Source organism: Chroicocephalus ridibundus, chromosome 15 (genome assembly GCF_963924245.1).
Source record: "Chroicocephalus ridibundus chromosome 15, bChrRid1.1, whole genome shotgun sequence".
Taxonomy (NCBI): Eukaryota; Metazoa; Chordata; class Aves; order Charadriiformes; family Laridae; genus Chroicocephalus; species Chroicocephalus ridibundus.
In genome coordinates this window covers 10,524,991-10,534,232 of record NC_086298.1, presented here as the reverse complement: position 1 = coordinate 10,534,232, position 9,242 = coordinate 10,524,991, and positions in this window count along the sequence as shown.

The following is a 9,242-nucleotide window of genomic DNA, read 5'->3' as shown; positions in this document are numbered from 1 at the left end:
AGTGCGTCTGTCCGGGGGAGTCTCTTCTAGGCACACGTGTGTGGTTTGTGCTCGGTTGGGCATGAAACGCTGTGTGTGTTTGTGTGTGCATGCGACATTAACCTGTAGGGAGGGTCTGTCTCCGTCCGTTTTTGTGCTCAGCACTGAGCTGAGCTTTAAGCAGCAGCTCCCTATGGAAAGTTACAGGGCTTGCATGGACAGCACACGCTGCCTGCGAGAAGAGGCAGCACTGGATGCTCCTTTCAGATCAGAGATGCTGGACACTGGAAGCTCAGGTCCAGAGCTGACAGCTTGCTCCACCCTCAGCAGACACACAGGCTCAATCCTGCAATGTGCAGAGCCTTCACAAAGGTGCCCAGCATCCTCACATTCCCCCCCACCTCCTCCAAAACTGAAGCCCATGAACTTTGGGGAAAACCCTAGACCCAAATTTTATCAGTCACAGCAACCACCGCTTGGCCCTACGCCATCTGCCCCGTGTCCTCTGCCCCGGGATGGACACAGGTCACGGTGCATGGCCGGGACATCGCCCACCCACCCCTCCACACGCACGCAGAGCCGAGCACGGAGCGGGACCACTGTGGCCTCGGCTGTGGAGCCGCAGGAATGAAACGGGATGTGTGGAAAACGCTTCCTGTTTACCCAGTATCTAGTATCTTTAGTAGTAGCTGCCGGAGCGGGAAGCGGTCAGCAGGGGCTATATGAACGGGTATTTTTAAATTTGAAATCATGACGCTTCATCTTGCAGAGCCGCCGCTACCCTCCTGTGGAAGTCGGTGCTGGGGAAAACCTGGGCGTCAGCCAAGGCTCAGTTACGGTGTGTGAGAGGGAGGGAGCCACGGGGTGTTGGTGCCGCACACCGGGACATGCGTGGCCTTGCCCACAGCCCTGCCGCTGCTTGCACCTGCCCATCATCCCCAAACCTCCCGCTGGCGTCCCCTCCAGCCCATGCTGAGGCACAGGCTCCCTGGCAGCCTCCCCAGCCCATCACAAGGTGACCTTTTCGATAGCCCAGGGTGTCAGGTGGCAGTGGGACCCACCAAAAGCAGAGCACGCAGATGGGCAGGCAGCCCCGAGCCAGGACACGTGCTTGTCCAGAGGCCACGCAGCCTGCTCCACCGCTCTGCCCCCGCTCAGCCGCATTCAGGGCCTGTCAGGCGTGAATTGAGTACGGGGATGGAGTGGGCTTTAGCTCCTCATTAGCGCTAGCCAATTAGTGTGGCATGCTGCTCTCCTGTCAGCTGATGTGGCTGCCGTTGAATACCCCCTGCCCACACTGACCCCTGTAAGTTTGAGGCTGCGTTTGTTTTATGATCAGTTTTCCTCCATGGTTTTGCTGGAGGAACTTTTCTTTTAAGTGTGTCTTTTCCCTCCAAGTCTCAGCTGCTCCTGAGAAACAAAGTCCTGCCTGGCTCGTTTTATTGGCCCTTTTGGGCTGCTTTCTGCTAACGTGCTGCCGTTTGCTGTGACACCGCAGTCAGTCAGGGTTTAATCAGCACATGAGCAAGTATCAGGGAAAACGCTGTCCCACAGCAACATTTGATACTTTAAATAATAAAGTCAATTACCAAGCAGCAGTCAAAATCAGATGGCACAAACTCCATGCTGAGTTCGTGCAGCGTTTGCCAGCGCAGTGAGCCGAGGGCAGCGCAGCCGTGTCTGGCAGGGGCGCGCAGGCTGCTTGCGGAGGGATGGGGTTGGAGTCTCAGCCAGCGGAAAGCCCTGCTGCACCCCCCCCAGCGCTGGCCCAGACCTTTGTTGGATTCAGGAGCACCGTGTCAAATGTTTCCAGGCTCGAGCCACTCCAAATCCTTGAGTGACGACTGCTGCTTGGGGAGCACGCTGCATCTAGGAATGGCCCCCGGCTGTTGGGTGGGGGCATGGGATCCAGGCTTCCCGACTGCTGTTTCCACCCGCTTCCAGTATTCTCTGTAGAAAAGCTACTTTACCATCCCTTGCCTGCTTTCTCATCGGCAGATAATAAAAGCGCGGGTCCCATCATGGGGATGTTGTGCTGCTTGCTCAACTAACATGCATGAACTGCTTTTAGATTCCTGCACGAAACCTGCTACATCAATTTAACTCTTAATTTTAGGTGTTGTGAACTTTTCGCAGGGTTTAATTCTCTTCTCAGCAGAAGAAGCAGATGCTTGCTTGAGCCTCAAAGTGTAAGAGGAAACGGTATTTCAAACCTGAACCTCTTTGGGGAGCAAGGGAGGAAAAGGAAAACCTTTTGCTGCTCATCCTCCGCTGAACCCGGGTTGCCGTCCTCATGCTTTAACAACCTCTTGAGTTGTTTTGAGGGTGCCCAGGGAATACCCACGCAGTGCAGACGTAATTAATCAAGTTCAGAGATTGTATTCTTCATTAGTGCTTCTCGCTGTGCAGGGAGAGCCTCGGGAGTCTGTCAGGCAACCGCAGCCTGGCTGGGAAACAGATCTGTCTTCTGCTGAAAATTGTCTATGAAAAGGAATTTTACCCATGTTTGTAGATTATGTTTCAGAGAAATTGGAATTCAGGAAAAAAGTTCCTCTGAAACTATCAGAGTCTCCCAATTCAAAAACTGAGTTCTGAACTTCAGAGCCTCAAAGTTTGAACAATTAGCTGAAACTGTATTTTTCTCACTCAAATTTCCCTAAGTGTTAAAAAAAGCATTATTGTTAAAATAAAACCTCGCCAGTGAAGTATCTGGGGAGGCCGTGAGCCGGAGCACACGATGGATGGTTTGGGAAGGGGCCCTGCAGCGTGCTGCGGGGTGTCCAGCTGAGGTGGCCGACAGGCTTCTGTTCACAGGGGGGTTTGGGGGTCACTGGGAAGCCCCGTGTCCAGCAGGACACTGGAAACAGTACTGGGGAAGGCGCTTCTGGCGGAGCTGTTTGGGGAATATTTGTTCCTTCGGTTCTTTGAGTATTTGTCTTTTCATTTAAAAAAAAAACATCATAAAGAGAGGTAAAGAAAAGATGCTTTGGGATAGCTGCCCCTTCCGAGGTCTTTCCCTGTTGTTTCAGCTTGCCCGAGGCTTTTTGTATCTCTAGATTTTTTATCTCAAGGTAAACACTTATTTTATCTCTGACAGTAAGAGTCAGAAAGACTCCTCAGTTTCAACACTTGGGAAGCACCATGCAACATCACCCAGGGACAGCGGGATCTGCTGCTGACACTGCCGGGACCGGAGGCTGCCGATGCCGCCGGAGAGCGGCTGGGTCTCTCCCCCCGGAGGAGTCAGCTCGGGCCCGCTTTGGGCAAAAACCTCCTCTTTCTGCAGTTCTCTCATTCCTCATCAAAGTCTCCACTTGGGGAATGAAGACACTTTTCAAGGTGTCTTGACGCTCATAATGCCTCCTGTCCCTCCCATTAGTGGCTGCTCATTAACACCAAAGGCTAATTGCTACCAATTTGTTAATTAGATATTCAGCATCACGTTGCACAAAGAGTTGGGGTTGGGATGACAGAAGGCTGGAGGCTGACCTCTATAATGCTGACTTTAAGTAGTGCTTCCTATAGAAGATGGGCAGGTTCTTCCAGGACGTCTCTAACATGGAAATAAGCCAAAGCAATGGCTACGTGCGGGGCTCGGGACACAGCCCCTGGCTAGAGAAGTGTTTCTATTGCGGGCAACGCCTGAGTGCATGCTTGAAGCCCTGCATGCACAATGTCAGATGCGTGGGGGAACCTCAGTGCCAGCAAGCGTGTGTCATCAAGGTCAGCTTGTCCACATAAATCAACTCCAGCAAAATTAAGACCGGCACCAAAAGATCAGCCAGACTGCATCGTAAAGCACCTCATACGTCTGTGCTTTCCTGAAGCAGAGCCACCCTGAGACACTGCTGAAGCCCACCCACACACGGCGCTGCCAAGGGCTGTGTACTAGTTACCAAGAGAGTTTGTGTGTGATTTCCCGTGAAAAATCCATTCCTGTAAGAGCGGTGGCGGGCAGCTCCCGCGCAGGCAGGCTAAGGGGCACGCCAGCCCTCATCTGAGCAACCCTGCGGGCTCAGCCTCCCCTCGCACTCTTGCTCTTGACAAAGAGTTCAAAGAAAGCCTGATAAGAGAGGGGGAGAAAGCGAGGGAGACAGGGAGCAGAGACTGAATACTCTGCACGTTGGTGTCCTGCACACGGGCAGCAAACCCTGGGCTGGGGGACAAACTCCCCTGCTCCGCAGCGGTGCGCTCTGGGGTACCACTGGGACCCCGGTGTACCCAAGGTCGGGGATGCAGCCGTGCCTTGCTGCTGCTGTTGTGACAGCATCGAGGACAGAGATGGGGAAAAAGCCCAGAGCCTCTCTTTTACTAAGCCATGTTGGTAAAAGGCTCCTTTGGTGTGAGATAAGGTTTCGGTGTTGTCCTGCCGGAGCAGCTTTGTATCGCTTACAGATACCTCCCCTTGCTGCAGGAAGGTAGCAGGCATTCAGAAAATATTTGAGCAAGACCGTATCTTTTTGAAACCCGTGTGCAATGGAAAGACACACAGGGTGGATTAGAACTACACTGCGGGGGTTTCAGTGTCTCCTTGTCCATGCAAGGACAAAGCACGTTTCCTCAGCTGGTAGGACCAGGCTGCGAGGGCCTCGCTCATCACAAGTCCCTACGGAGAAGGATTATCGCGGACTGAATAGGGACCAAGTGCCTGGGCTCCTTACTGGGCTGGGAAACCTGCATGTTTTCCCCCAGTTCCCCGAGGTGCGAGGAGATGCAGTCCCTGCAAGTCCCTGGTGCCTGCCTTGGAGCCAGCTCCCACCAGCACAGAAAGATGGGAAAACATTTTCCACTGCCAAAATTTTCCTCAGTTAGTCCAGCTGCCCCTTTCTTGTACCAGGAGAATCTATACAGATGGGTACATCTATAATCAGTCTTTTATTTTTACTATCCTTTGACAACAGTTCAAATCCTCAATGCAGAACTTTTCGTTCAGCAAAGATCCAAAATATGCATTTTGAATTCTCCCCACAAATGACCAAGAGCCGCCCCAGACCTGCCTCCATTCTGAGGATGCAAAAAGAAAACGTCCTCTCCCTGCTTCAAACCTTAACGGGTTGCCTTGGTGATAAATAAACACCTGGAGGGCTAATCAAAATTAGCATTTGTTTTGATGAGTTAGTGAGAACTGTATCTTATTGCAACAAGCGACGTGCTTTAATGTCCCTGACATACGCGTGTATTTGAAAAGGATGAGCTGGATTTCTCTAGGATGATTTATCACCATCTGGGGGTTCAGCTCCTCTCTTCGTGCTCTGCACTCCCGTACAAGGGACCTGGTTTGGAAGACCTTCAGTGACCATTTATTTCCATGAAATCCTTATGCAGCACCATGAGGACTGCCTGGGAGGAAAAGGCGTACCATTAAAATAGAGGATAAGGAATAAAAGCCATCCCTTTGCAGGGTCTGACGGTAGAGCCGTGCACCCCACGTGCGCAGGCGTGCGATTCGGGCGGTGCAGAGGCACCAACCTCCTGGTGCCTAAAGCCAGAGGCTGGAGCAGCACCTTCATGCTGGCTCACACAAGGTGGGCTTCTGGGGGAAGGCACCGAAAGGGGAAAACGGTTCCCTCTCACCACAACAAAGCTATTTGCACGGCACAAAATGGTGTTAGATCCTGGGGAGGCAACTTCTTCTGGGCTGCTCCGTCCTCCACCAAAGCCCTGAGGGCTGAGAGCCCTCCTGCTCCCTGCCTGCAGCTGACACTCCCATTCCCAGCAACTCTTACTGGTCCTAAGAGACAGCAAGAATTGAAATTTTAAAACTGCCCCCATTGCAGATCAAAACACTTGCAACTGATTAAAAGTTTTCTGTGTTAAAAATACTTGGTGTATTGAAAAACGCACTCAAAGGGCCGGTTCTGATCTCATTGTGTGGGTCTAAGTCCAGAGGAGGTCTCCATGGAGAAGATCTGAAGAATGGACAGGAAGTTACGATAACAGCGCTCTACAGAAATGATTAAGCCAAATAACGCGCAGCTGAATAGAGCTCAATGTTTTTTTTATAAAATTAATAAGGCGTGTAATAGATAACTGTCTCCCCATTAGTGGATCTAATACCTTGGCTTAAAAGTCCTACCCAGGAAGCTCTCATGGCTTTTCTGCTGACTCCACTGGATTTCAGCAACATAATAGAGAAGTAGAATTCAGCCTAAAAGTCAGACAGTGAATGCAGAAGTCAAGACTTAGGAAAAATATACAAAAAAAGAACTGTTGATATGTCTCTTCTCTGACACGTCGCAGCGTATCAAAATGGCCACTGCCTGTATTTTGTTTAATCACTTATCTCCACGGGGGGAAGAGGAAATTCCCAAGAACGCATGATCGTTAAAAATATTAGCCAGGTCCTGGTGATTATTTTTGGTAGCTAAAAACTTCCTGACTGAAGGCTTTTGGTTTGCATTGGACTTCAGTAAATGTTTTAGTATAACTTTCATAAATACCCATTATACTCAAATCAGTGGGCAGTTTACAATTCAACTGGGAAGGGCGGGGAGATGTTTCTCTTTCTTTTGTTTTGCCATGCAGCATGCTAAAGCGCGTAGCGCTACACTGAATTAGCATTTAGCTATTTTCTTGTATCCTTAAATAAAGGACTAGTTCACACAGTCAGAAATCTCTGTTTCCTTTCGGGCAGGAAAAAGGAAGTGAATGCGAGGGGCAGATTTGGAGTTTGCTTGCAAGAACAATTGAACTCCCATCCAGAGGGGAAGGGGATCTGCGTCAAGAGGAATTCACTTTTTTTTTTTTTACTTTTTTTTTTTTACTTTTTTTTTTTTCTGGAAGGGAAGAGAAAATGACCTTTAGTTTAAAAGCCTGAAAGAATAAAGGTCTGAGCAGTTAGAGCTGCCTGCACAAATATAGTCATAAAGGCTTTTTCCTGACAAAGGGCTCATTGCAGCCGCTTGCGCCATCCTTCAGCGGCGGGGCCCGACTGCGAACGCTGCACCGCCTGCTCCCCTCTCGGTTATCCTGGGTGAAGGGCGTCACCGAAACCTGTCAGCGGTTCCTGGCTAGGAGGGACAGTCCCTGGGGTTTTTTTGCAAAATATTTACCATTTCTCTCTTTGTCCCTCCCCCATGCTGCCAGTTTAGTGGGTCGGATGAGATGTGGTGGATGGGATTTAGTGGATCTCCTTGCCTTTCTCCCCAAAAGTCCTACTTCGAGCCGTCTGTACAAGCAGACAGGGCATCGGCTCAATCTGTTACGTGGTCAAGACCTCGCCCTGGCCCCACCATTTGTGGTCCCTTTTCAGTCAACCACAAAACTTTCTCCCAGCTTCCCTGGGTAAAGGCTGTGAACTGAGGCCCTGGGGGCTTGACGAAGTGCCAAAACATTATCTGTGTGGTGTCGTCTGTGAGTCCTAACCATTTTAGTCCTCACCGCTAGACTCCATTTTAGTGGGGAAAGCCAGATTCCCCGGAGCCGGAGAATACAGGAGCTGAGACCTTAAAAGATGCTTAAGCATCCTATCTCCAAGGGCACTGGGCGCTTCAGGGTGTTTGAAGCAATCAGCCCCAGAGCTGGTCAAGGCGAGTGCCGCAATCTGGGGCCTCCTGTGGTACCCAGCGCTTTGCCAGAGCAATCCTGGATAAAGAGCATTAGCAGGCTGCATCCCTGCAGCCCTGCAGCCGAAGGGACTCATCGCCCTTCCCTCCTTCTCATCCCTTTTCACAGCATCGGTCAGACCTGTACCAAGCCCCCGGCACAGCCCTGCGTGAGCCAGTGGAGGGGTTTCTGCCCCAAAATCAGAGCTCACATTGTGCGTGCTGCAGTGAGAGCAGCGCTTTCCCAGGCCTGCTTCCTGCTTTCCTCCAGGGATGCAGGTAATAAACAGGGGATCCAGCTCCAGTTTGGGTTCCCACATACGCACACAAGCTCCTCGGGGCTGATTTTCTCCCATCCAAGCAAAATATTTGCTCAGAGCGTGAAGCTGCGGCTGGGCAATGTCAGCAGCAAATGTCAGCAAGTGTCAGCAGGAGAGAAACTAATTAGACAAAATGGGCCAAATTTCTCCTGGGGGGAGCTCCTCTGCGATCACTGCAGGAAGGATGAATGTGGCCTAATGGTTAAATAGATTATTTTGTGCTCTCTTGTTGCTTCCATCCTGGTTTTATCCAGGCAGGCAGCCTCACTGGTTTTGCCAGAGCCAGCCTGCCCACCCAGTGCCTCACCTGGCTCCCGGGATTTACTGGGGGGCAAAGCCCCCTGGGCGCGGAGCCCCCTGACAGCACATCACGGACACCTCACAGCTCAGCTGGGATGAAGTCACCTCTCCATACTAAAGCTGCGGTTCTCCAAATATATCTTGGCAGGCTTCCACTTTTCTTCTCCGAAGTTGTCCGGCCTCAATGCGTGCAGCTGGAGGGATGCCCCCGCCAGCCCTCAGAGGGACAAAAGCGGAGCCGAGAGAGCGGGGGGGACATCTTCCCCGCTAAGGTCATACGTCTGCAGAGCCTGGCGTGAGGCAAAAGGTGCATCTGGAAATGCCGTGGCTGCGATGACTCACTGCATGAGGAAATGGTGTCACCCTCCAGCTCTCTGCAGCAGGTCTGCTCCCTCACCTCCGCCGCTGCTGCCAGCTCTAACACGCATTTTTACCTTTTACTACCAAAAGTTTCAGCCCAAACCCCCAGAGGTGAAGCCAGAGTGTAATTCAGGTTCTGCATATGGGTCTGTTGGCATCAAGGGAGCCGAGCTGGGCGAGCCCAGCCCTACATCCAGAGAGCGGTGTGAGTGGTGCACGGAGCAGGCAAGGATTACAGCGCACGTGGATAGGAGTTTGCCAGCCCCACGGTTTCTATTCGTATTTCTGTTCGCCTTGAACTCCCAGTCCCACCTTGGTGCACAAAGGTAGTTCATTAACCTGCAAGAACAAGGAGGCCTAAACTTTCCCCTAGTCACTGCGACAGCTCCCAGTCATGCCGGTGTGTCGGGGACGGCTCTCGGAGCAGTGCCAGCAATGCGGGGAATGTGTACACAGCTCCGCAGGAATGCACCCTCCGAGCAGGGGCTCGGGGAGAGGGAGGGCTGTGGAGGGACAAGGCAAAGCGTGAAGTCCAGGAGAGCCTAGAGGGTACCCCCGGGACGCGGTCAGGGAAAGGACAACACAAATCCCAGTTCACACTCCCTGTACCCGCTGGATTTCCCTGGTGGGGTAATCCCCATCAGTCAACAGAAAATGCTGCGTAACAGTCAGGCTGATGACCCAGAGGCACCACGGGTTTGCTGGGTTATTTGAAGAGCAGGGAGGTGGTCTCGGTGGA